The sequence below is a fragment of the Hylobates moloch genome, unplaced genomic scaffold (assembly GCF_009828535.3).
Source record: "Hylobates moloch isolate HMO894 unplaced genomic scaffold, HMol_V3 SCAFFOLD_2, whole genome shotgun sequence".
Lineage (NCBI taxonomy): Eukaryota > Metazoa > Chordata > Mammalia > Primates > Hylobatidae > Hylobates > Hylobates moloch.
The window spans coordinates 55,017,998-55,030,074 of record NW_026652277.1 but is presented as its reverse complement, the minus strand read 5'-3'; positions in this window follow the sequence as shown (position 1 = coordinate 55,030,074).

Here is a 12,077-nt window from a genome sequence, read left to right as displayed (position 1 = left end):
AGCAATTTCTTCTTCTTCTTCTTCTTCTTCTTCTTCTTCTTCTTCTTCTTCTTCTTCTTCTTCTTCTTCTTCTTCTTCTTCTTTTCTTCTTCTTCTTCTTCTTCTTCTTCTTCTTCTTCTTCTTCTTCTTTCTTCTTCTTTTTTGAGACAGAGTCTCACTATGTCGCTCAGGCTAGAGTGCAGTGGCACAATCACAGCTCACTGCAGCCTCAACCTCCTGGGTTCAAGCAATTCTCCCACCTCAGGCTCCCCAGTAGTTGGGACTACAGGCACACACCACCACACCCAGCTAATTTTTGTATTTTTTTGTAGAGATGGAGTTTCACCATGTTGTCCAGGCTGTGAGCAATTCATTCTTAACATAGCATCTACTCAAATGTAGACATTCTCTGATTCTTAAAGTAGGATTTTATGAGGTTAATTTTTCTTTGTATCTCATTTGCCTTTTACAGATAATCTAAAATCATTTGGCAAAGGATGAGTGAAGTTATTCTTGACATTAACACAATGGGAAATACTTGGCTGTGAGGGCCTCTTCCCCCTAATGTTACCCACCACATACTAACCATGATTTCCTCCAGACTTCAAACACTTATCAAACCCATTTTCACTGTGTCATATTGACTCTTAAAGTCACTAATGTTTCATTTGACAGTTTTCCATTGAGTTTGACCAGCAGACAAAGAAGACACTTGAACTCTGGTCCCCATCTGCCCCTGGCATCAGCCTGGATATCCTACCCGCCACACCACTGATCTCCACTGTGTGTTCCTCTCCCCACCCCACCCCACTACTGCTTACCAACTGCTTTGGGGGGTCTGCTCCCAGTTCACCCAGGTTTTAAGCTATCTCTGACTCCCTCTTTCACTTTTCTTTTTATTTTTAAATTTATTTTTATGTTATTAAATACTTTCTTGGGAGAAAATTAAAAGCACCCGTAATTACTATATTTTCTGTTGTCTACAATTCAATGTCTTTTAAATTACAAATACACATGCGTGCACATAGAGGCCTGATAAAATGTCATCAAGATCCTGCCTTGTAGCGTTTTTCAGATTCCAGTGTTTACAGATCAGGAATCACTTCATTCTTTAATTTGATTTTGGTCTCCTTTGGTAGTTAGACAAATATTCAGAAGTCTCAAATAAGAAATAGCACTATTTCACATAAAGCATCTACTGTTATCACCCAGGCTTGGGACACAGTGGTTAAGTCATTTGCTCATGAGACTCCATCTCTCCAGAAATAAAAACTAGCTGGGCATGGAGGTGTGCACCTGTAGTCCCAGCTACTCAGGAGGTTGAGGAGGGAGGCTTGCTTAAGCCCAGGAGGTTGAGGCTGCAGCTACTAAATGACAAGCCAGCATTCAAATTCAGCCAGTGTGGAACCAGAATCCATGTGTCTAACTATTGTACTGTGCTGACTCTATAGGAGGTTGGTATCATCAGTAGAAACTGAGGCATGTACTTGCCCCAAATCGTATAACTAGCAAAACACAAATCAGAATTCAAACCCAGGGCCATCTGACTCCTAAGCAAATGCTGTTAATCACTTCACTAGACTGCCTCAAGTTTTCTCTTCCCTAAACATATTTCTTTCTTCAACCTCTTTGGCCACCATCCTTTTCAGGGCCAATCAAAGTCAGGGGAAGGGTGGGAGCTCCAGGACGTTCAGGCTTCCGCTGGATTGAGACGTTTATCCTGTGTTGTCCAATCCCAGGGGGATCTGGGCAGCTGCTGGGTGGCGTGAAGGCAGTGGGCCAATGTGGAAAGCGAGACAAAAGCAGGGCCAGTGAGGGTTTCTAAACTCGCTTTTCTTACCACACAGGCACCCATTCCTCAAAAGTCGGAGTGGATTTGGGGATGTTCAGCCTGATCTGAGACAGAGAGCTGAACTCATAGATTCAGGAAACTTGTGAACCAGTTCCTGGAGTGTCTGAGGAAAGGCAGGCTATTGTAGATGTAAGTGGGTTTGGGTCTGAAAAGAAAGACTTGTGAAACAGTAAGGCAGTATTCAGGTGATAAGTGACTATACACACACACACACACACACAAATTAATCAAAAATCAAAGTAAAATAGAGTTGAATGGAAAATACAAGGTAATGCTGACCAAAACAGGATGTTCAATGCTGAGAAATTGAATGAAGGAGCTACACAGGCCAAGCAGCACAGGGATCTCCTAGTAGCAGAATGCAGGGGACCTGTAACAAACCCATCAATAGTGCTGCTCAAACCCATCCACACAACCAGCAGAGGCCCAGGAAGAAAAGATTCTGCTTCTCCAACAGAAGGGCTCAGCCTTGTCCTCACTTTGAGGGGAAAACAAAAATCCACCAAAATAGCAATACAACAATTAAAATAATACATTCTAAAAATACAGCATAACAACTATTTACATAGAATTTATATGTAATTTAAAGATGATTTAAAGTACAGTATACAGCAGAGTGTGCATAGGTCATATGAAAATACTGTTCTTTTATATAAGGGGCTTGAGTATTCTCAGATTTTGGTGTCCACTGGGGTTTTGGGGGAGGGGCTGGAACCAATCCCCTGAGGATACCAAGAGATAACTATATTTGATCTTTGTCCTAGGTTCCTAGTACAGAGCTCCTAAAACCCTTAGAATTCCCTGACTGATGCGAATGTCTCGTTATTCACAATGAGCCCCTTTTAACCATATCTGAGTTTGTGGCAATGAGGTGACTATTGGCAGGCCCTGGGATAGCCTTAGGATGGGGGTTGGCAGGCAGAATAACCAACCATGTGATTAGAGGGTTGGACCTTTTGGTCCACCCTCCCCACCACCCTAGGGAGAGGAAAGGGGCTAGAAATTGTTATGATTTAATTAATCATGCCTACGTAATGAAAACTGACATAAAAAGGTTCAGAGAACTTCCAGAACATCGAGGTAGGGGTGCAGTGGTGCACTGGAGCAGGCATGGAAGCTCTGTGCCCCTCTCTCCTCACCCTGCCCTGTGTATCTCTTCCATTTGTCTGTTTCTGAGTTGTATCTTTTATAATACCCTGGAAATAGTAGTACTTTCCTGAGTTCTGGGAGTCATTATAGCAAATTATCAAACCTAAGGGGGGTGACCTAGGAACCCTTAAGTTTGTGGTTGGCTGGACAGAAAGGAGGGTAGCCTGGGCACCCCGTATGCCGCTGACGTCTGTGGGACTGAACTTTTAACCTGTGGGGTCTACACTAAGTACAGATAGTATCGTAACTGAATTGAATTCCTGGATACCAGTTGGTGTAAGAGAATCACAGAATTGGAGATTTGGTTGATGTCAGTAAACACTTGAGGCAAAAAAAAAATAAAAATACAAAAAAAATGGAAAAAACCTCTCCCAAAACCTCCAGGTGATTTCAGTGTTCTAAAATTGAAACGCATAGTTCAGCCTGCACAGAATATTAAAGTCATCAAGGGAGCTCGCTTTTCTTAGGTCAGGTTAATTAAGTTACAGTTTACAGGCAGTAAAACTGACCCCGTCTAAGTGTTCAATTCAGTGAGTTAGCAGAAACAGCCCCAGCCCCTGTCCTGTTACTGTACTTTTACCTTTTCCAGCCTGTCATATAAATGGTACAGCATTTTGTCTGGCTGCTTTCACTTTGCATAATGGTTTTGAGTTTCATCATCTTGTTGAATGTATTACTAGCTTCTTCCTTGTTATTACTATTATTTCATTGTATGGATATACCACAACTTGTTTATTCATTTACCAGCTGATGGACCTTTGAGTTGTTTCCAGTTTGGGGATATTATGATTAAAACTACTGTTAACATTTACTACAAGTCTTTGTGGGAACATATGTTTTGGTTTCTCTTGATTTAATACCTACAAGTGGACATGCTGGGTCATGTGGCAGGTGGATGTTTAAATTTATAAGAAGCTGCTAAACTGTTTTCCAAAGTAAATGTACCATTTTGCATTCCCATCAGCAATATGTGAGAGTCCCAGTTGCGTCACATCTTCACCAGCCCTTGGTATTATCGGTCTTTTAAATTTTAGACATTTTAGTAGGTGTTTAATCTCTTGTGGTCCTAATCCGTATTTCTTTAATGGCTAATGATGCTGAATAGTTTTCATGTGTTTGTTTAAGATCTGTGTATCTACATTAGAAATCTGTCTTACTTGCCCCCACCTTCTGGGTGGGTGGGAAGGAGCTCTATCCCATTCCATCCAAATGACTCTGCTATATTTCCACTTTGGATTTTGCAAAGGTACCTCAAACTCAATGTTAAGGACCAAAATTCATGATCCAATTCCAATCTGGTCCAATTCCAGCATTTCCTACATCTGTGAAAGCTCCACAATTTGTTTCATTATGCAAGATGGAAAACTAGGACTCGTTTCAAAACTTATTTTCTATCACCACCAGTTCTGTATCCAATCCATAGCAAAACATCATTGATCCGTTTCCCTAAATATCTTCCTAATTTGAACACAACTGTCCATCTTTACTGCCTCCCTATGCCAACCAAGATGCCATCAAGTCTCACCTGGACTGATTAAATAGCTTAAAAACTAGCTACCCTCCCCCACCCCCACCCCCAACATCCCTCCATAAAGCAGCTATGGTGATCCATTCAAAATGCAAGTCTGACAATGTCACACTTCTTCCAGTTCCAAGCTCAATGGTCCCTTCCTCAGGACAGCCTTCCGTGCCTAGGTTAATCTCCTTCTGATAAGCTGTCATGTATCTCTTTCTTTTCTTTGAAAGCACTTACCTAGTCACTAATAATACCATTGTTAGTGTGACTATCGGTCGTCCGTCTCCAATTAGGATATTAACTTCATAAGGGCCAGAACTGTGCCTGGTTTTGCTCACCCTCAGATCCTTAGCATTGATTATGGCCTGGCACATGGTGGGAGTTCAAGTATTTTTTGGATAAATATATGAGTGAATAAATGAATATCTTATAACTGTCTCATTTGTTACCATTTAAGATACTTCAAGAAAATAACTTTTCATATTTGTCTTATTTTCATAACTGGATTGAAAATTTCTTGGAGACAGTAAGTCAGACTTTTATTTCTTTGCAACCCACATGGTGTCCCACATATTCAATAAGCAACTCTTGTGCAAAATGAAAAGCATCTTGTACAGCATGTAATTTGTTTGAAATATTTAGGAAATAATTTTTTTCTATATTGTCTAGAATACATGGCTAGGAAAGAGTAGGACCTAACCACATTTTTATAACTATCGTGTGCATCTGAGTATGCTGGTGGGTTTGAATTAATTGATAATCATCACTGAAATTTAATATAACATTGAGCTCTCCAAGCTAAACTCCACTAAAAGTATGTCATGACATTATGACACTAGCATATGTTGCTGGAAAATGCTAAATCTATATGAATCCATTCACATCATAAATTTAAAGTGACTGATATTTATTAAGTTCTTATATGCCATATCATTTAGGGTACCAATAGGAAATAGAAGGCATGCATAACTGGAACTTTGAAGAGAATGCAATGAAGGAAACTATTTCAAAGGTGTGGGCAGGGTTAATGGAATATTGAGGCACTCAGGGACCAGTAGCCACTCTGAGGCCTGAAGAAGAAAGGTGAAGAAATGGCGTTATGGAAGGCTCTTGTAGACCTGCAGTTTGGAAGCTAGATTGCCCGACAGGAGCCATAGTCATTGAATGAGTCATAGGCCAAGATGCCATCAAGTCTCATCTGGACTGATTAAATAGCTTAAGCACTGTAACAGCATGTAAGTTGTTTGGAATATTTAGGAAATTTTTTTTTTTTTTTTTTTTTTGAGATGGAGTCTCGCTCTGTCGCCCAGGCTGGAGTGCAGTGGCGTGATCTCGGCTCACTGCAAGCTCCGCCTCCTGGGTTCACGCCATTCTCCTGCCTCAGCCTCCTGAGTAGCTGGGACTACAGGCGCCCGCCACCATGCCCTGCTAATTTTTTTGTATTTTTTTGTAGAGACGGGATTTCACCGTGTTAGCCAGGATGGTCTTGATCTCCTGATCTCGTGATCCGCTCACCCAGGCCTCCCAAACTGCTAGGATTACAGGCGTGAGCCCCTGCGCCCGGCCGGAAATAATTTTTTTACTATATTATCTAGGAGACAGTAGGACCTAACCACATTTTTATAGCTACTATTGTGCATCCGAGAGTGCTGACATTATTAAATTCATTATCAAATCGAGCAAGTCATCAGCCATGACCAGAACTGAGTGTGAACAGGGATTGGAGGAAATTAAGTGTCTCTACCTCTACATCCTCCCACCTTACAATTTCCTATTCATGCTTTCCATCCCCCGACCCCCATCATTGGCCAAATCCATTCAGAAGAGGTTAGATGAGGAAACTAAGGTTCAGAGAGGTAAATGAATTCGCCCAGTATCACCCAGCTAATGAATGTCAGTTCCGATATTTGAATCCCACAGACCGACTCCAAATACCATGATCTCATTTATTACTTTATATGTACAACTGATGGCTATGCCAAATATGAATTGTTATAATTTTTAATAAAAGTTAATGAAGGCTAAAGATGTGTATTTTTATCATATATTCGACTATTGAAAAGAATTGCTTATCTTATGGCAGGCAATCAATTTTATTTTCAAGCATTTTTTAAAAAATCTGGTTAACAGCCTCTCCATTTGAAATCTAAAGATCAAATAAATATCTCATTATATCCCTTAACTTGAGTGGGGCTGGAAGCCCCAGGGGAAAATCTCTGATCCAGCCCTTTCTCTCTATTAAGTGGACAACATCCTTAAGTACAGTAACACCCTTTGCCCTCAAAAGGGGGCGAGAAGAATAAGGATCCCAAATGATGCCTCTTTGGCCTGATTCTTGTGCTTATCTCTGAGTGGTAGTCCCAGCGAGGGCCTCAGCTCTGTCTCTGACACATCCTGTGGTCTTGGGGCCCTTCTGTTCCTCATCCACTCCTGAACAAACTGTCCTCCCCACAAACCCCAAGACCAGCCCAGGACAGGCCTTGTGGAAACAGTCTGGTAACCTCACAGGGCTCTGCAGCCGTTTCAAGGACGTTCTTTAGCACCCTCTGGTGGCTACTGCAAGAAATACCATGTTCAAATTGAAGAGGGCAGTGAGGGCGGTGACATTAACGCTGGGCCGGATTCCCTGCTTCCTTTTCCATTCAGTCAGACGCTGATGAATGTGTCCCAGGGATTGCAGACAAGCAAATCAGGTGATTCTTTTCTATCGGTGCCCAGACTCGGGACTCCACGGTCTTGACTCTCAAAGTACGGCCTCCCAACCAGCAACATTTGAGAATCGGAATCAGAACCTACATTTCAACAAGAAACAATGATTTATACGCAACTAACACTGAGAAGCTTTTTTCCCTTGTATTTTGTCTTTTACATTTCTCCCTACCTCCTCACTGCCAAAAGACAATATACAATCAATTTTCACAGGTAAGCCCTCATTCTTCAAGTTAGGTCTTCCCCCAAGCTAAGGAGAAGGAAAAGAAGTAGAAGTTAGAAGACTTTGAATCAAAATTTGGTTTTGCTATGATTCATTAACATATTATTAAATTCTCTGAATCTCATTATTCTAAATGTTCAGATGAAAATAACATCTAGCCCTTATGGAGCTAAGAATAAAATCATTTTCAAATCAGCTAACTTGGGGTCATTACTGGGATTCATAAATGCCAGGAAACTAGGATTGTTCAATTTCCGATGCCATTCCACTGGCCTTCTAGAAACGGTCATGTTCAACACTTTGACTTCAAGCCGCAGTGCTCTACTGGCATCCAGTGGTGAATGGTGTAATGTGGAAACATCAAACATGGTTAATGCAGTGTACCCTAGAACTGACCCAGGAGGATGAAACCTAAAACCAGCAAACACGGCTTATCATATGACCTCCAGAACGGACCAAAGAGAGGAATAGAAGAAATGTGGCTACCAGCCCAATGTCAGCTGAAACGAGCAGCAGATAGAGACTTTATTGTTCTGAGCAAGACAATCTATACCAGTTCATTATCAGCTGCCAGGTGCCAAGCTAAAGAAATGTGTGCTCGATTTTCTTTTATGCATCATCCCAAATTAGATGTAAAATAATTGCCGAGAGTTCAGTCGTGCTGAAACCCATTATTCAGTAATAAAATTAACATTTCTAAAGTACTTTATCACAAATGGCAGGTTAGTTCACACAGCGTTCTTGCCTGAATCACGAGCCCCAGCTTTGTGTCTTTCTATTTGCTTTATTTGCATGTTCTGCCCTTTCTACCTCCCACCTCCCAGAAATCAAAAATACCAGTAAGCAAAGAAAGGCACAGTGACTCTCGCTTTCAATTAAGGAGCTATTTCATATGCAGTGGTCACTTTTTATCAGTGCAGAATGGTGGACATCCCTGATAAGCAATCAGGGGTGTCCACAAGGGCAGAGGACATTTTTAATTTTGCTGGGCATTTTGCTTAGCTTTGGAAATTCTTGTATGTTTTATCATTAATTTCAACTTATAAATTCCCTGCCTAGGAGCAACTTCAATGAATTCCGGTTAGCAGGATTCATGTTGCCACAATTCATCTAACCTAGATTTCAGTCTCTGGAGTTATTATTTTTTCCCTCTTTGTTAAAAGCAAACATTTTTACAACCTCCTTATTTGTATACTGTTTTTATTATCCCACTACCCTTATGAAATTAATGAAAGAGAGACTTTTTTCTAAGTACTTCTTACAGAGACTCTTGAATGTGGACCTGCTGATTCCTCAGGGAGCCCACCCAGTCACTTGGGCCTTGTCCCCCTGACTCGTGGTGCACATGCGAAAGGCAGGTAGGGCAGTTCCACTTTCTACCAAGGCCCGTGATTCCTGGAAACTCTGGCCAATTCTAAATCCCACTGACTGGAAGGGAACTTGAAGTCTCCTCCAAGTCTCCTTTTTCACAAAGTAAAGAACAAAGGTATTTTCCTAGCAAAAGCTAAAATTCCAAGGAAGATTAAAATTGAGGAAGTCTCCCAACTCTTTGTTGGCGCCCTCCATTGTCCACGTGCTCTGGCTTTGCACCCTGGAGTTTCCTCGAAACAGAACTGCAACCTCAGTGTGGACCTGGGACTAGTAAGACCATCCAGCCCATTTAATGTCAGTCACTTGTGTAACTGGGAAAGCCTTGGCCAAAATCTGAGGGGGTTTTTGGCAATGCTAAAGGCAACATCAATTAACAACAAAAATACTTCCTTGTGTCCTGCCACCTTAGGACAAGCTTTACAATTTTGACATCTGGCCCCGTCCTCTTATCCAACCTGGGAAGTTGGTGGTGTGTTGGTGTGGCATCCTACTAAAGGCAAAATGATGACTTGTTTGTTGTTTTTATTCTGTACCTGCTTGATTGATAAGCTTAGGTTTGGGGTTTTTTTGTTTTGGTTTGCTTTTTTTTTTTTTAAGTCCTTTTCTTGTATCATCTCAGGTTGTGAGCAAAATCTTGGAAGCAATTTTTTTAGTTTGCTTTTTCTATTTACTTCTCAGTTTTCCAGTACTGGCAAGTTTCTATCTGCTTTTCCTATTTGCTTTTTTGTGTTCTAGGACTGGCAAGACAAGGAGAATGATGTCTAGCAGGATCCCACTTCATCCTGTCCATTTCTGAGACAGAAATACTAAAAGGAAGTGAATCTAGGAGAAACCTGGTGTCACTCTCTAGCTCTGTAACATCAAAGAAGCTTACTTTATTAAAAGGTTTCTTACTTAAAAAGAAATCACTCCATTTCTGAGTCTCAACTCCCTTACCTTTGGGTGAGAAGTGATATAGACAATTGCTAAGGCACTATCCGGTCCTAAAACTGACATCCTTACCCATCCCACAGCCTCCCCTCCCCTAAATACTCCCTGTCCAGGCAAATGTTGGTATTGCCATCCATTAAAATTAAGCTGCTGTGTCATCCTTGACCCCCCCACCAACAACAACCTCCCCCTTTAAATCATTCACCAAGAGTGATTTCATTTCCCCACCTCCTTAGTATCTCTGGGATCCATCCACTTTATTTCCACCACTGCATCTGGCCACGTAAATGACTGATCCTTATTTGGGGAAGTGACTTTACAAGCCAAGGTCATTCAGAATTAAACTTACAGATGATGGAATAAATCAAATTCACGTATTTATAAAGTGTAAAAGAATCTGGTCTCTCAGGAAAACATGACTTCAGTTTGAAGTGTATCACTAATTTAACTGTGAGTTTAAGCAAAAAAGTTTAATATAAATTTTAAGCACATTGGAATGTTTAAGAAAACTCAATATGAAAAATATATGATATTATGTATTTGATTAACAAGATTTTCATACGTGGTAAGGAAGACTTGTTACAGTTGTAATTTTGTCTTGCACAAGCATTTGAAATAACCAGAAAATAATGAAATAAGATATTTATTCTAAAATCTTGAAAAGAATGTATTAAAGCAAATTTGTAAATTAGTCTGATTGTTTAAAGACAGTTTTATTCCTTGGGTGGAGTTCATTAACATTGATTAAACAGCATGTAAAAGTGATTATTAATATTATATAAACATTAGAGTAAGATTTGTAAGCCAAGCTTGATAAAAATATAAAATTGATAAACCTAAACTTTAAAACTGAACATTAATTCTGAACTCAAGCAAATATTAACAGTCCTTTCTATACTCACGTTCCCCTCAGACCTTAAATTCACTGACAATTGTAAAAAGAGTTCTCTTTCAGTCATGGAAATGCTCATGTTTAGGGCCTTGGTCTGGAACATCTTAATATGTGTCTCTTGTCTCTTAATTAAATACACAAGTGCAAAGTCAAACCAAGTTCTAGAGCATATCAAATCTTTGATTCCAGTCTAACTTTTTATGATTTATGATTTTGCAGGCCAAATGTATTCCAAAAACAGAGAAAATGTTTTAGCAACCTGATGTTCTCCAAACTATGATCTAGGCTTTACTAAAAATTTGTCTCTTGTTCTACATAACTAGATCTACAATTACGTAACTACATCTTAGCACCCTTTTTATCTGGCGGGGATCTGTTACTGGTTGGGTGATCTTCCCTAAAACATAGACTTCACAGATTGATACGATCTGTAAAAACGAACTAAATTACCCTATAAGAAGGATGCTTGCCAGGTCTCAGAGCAGGATAGCGGCTTCTCTGCACTCACTTTGCTGTCTTCACCCTCATAATCAATGTTTATTGTCCTTTCCAATTAATGTGCTTTATTATTTTAAATTCAAAATAAATAAGCAGCGAGAACTGAATAAAGGAGTCTTCTACTTTACAGATTATCTCTTCCTTTGCCTTAAGAAATTTTGGAAGAAATACAATTTGCTACATTCTGACTCATAGCCATGCATAAGCTTATGGAGGGGGAAAGTTCATGGGGAGAGCCAAGTCTTCATAATGTCCTCTAATTATATGTGGAACTGAATGTGGGAAAACTAAGCATGTGTCTTGTCCACATATATAGACATCTACAATTTGGATTCTCTCTAGCTTCTTTTTCTCCTCACACAACCTCCCTCAATAGATGATTTTATGTACCTATAATGCTTTTCCTTTATAGGAGGTGGAAAGTGGAGAGACTCAAGGAATAGCCTCTTGTGGCTTCTCAACAGGACACTGTGGGCATTTTTATTCCTGGCGCCTGACTCTCCTGCACATTAGGGGATGCTTCTCACATCTCTAGGCCAGAGCCACCAAGTGCTGTCACTCACTGGAAATTTGTGGGGGCATTTTGTTTGTGACCAACACCCCACCTGTAAGAGCAACTCCCTCACCTTCTGCAAAATTTGCAGGACCTCAGAAGAACAGGGAAGGCAGCGACCACTATTAACCCTTTAACCTCAGCATAGGGGCCCAGCTCTTCACCAGGTCTCTGCTTAGAAGAATGAGTGGCCTTTTAAATAAATAAAACAGCCAAGCTAATCTTTACAAATATCTCCTGCCCCATTCTTTGCCAATAGGCGCAGAGCCCCAGGAGAAATGAGAGGTGGAACCTTATGTTGTGAGTTAAGTTTGAACAGAAAAGGAGACTGTAGAACAACATTTGAGTCGGAAGGCATCTTAGAAGTCATCTAATCAAACACCCTCACTTAAGAGGTAAAGAAA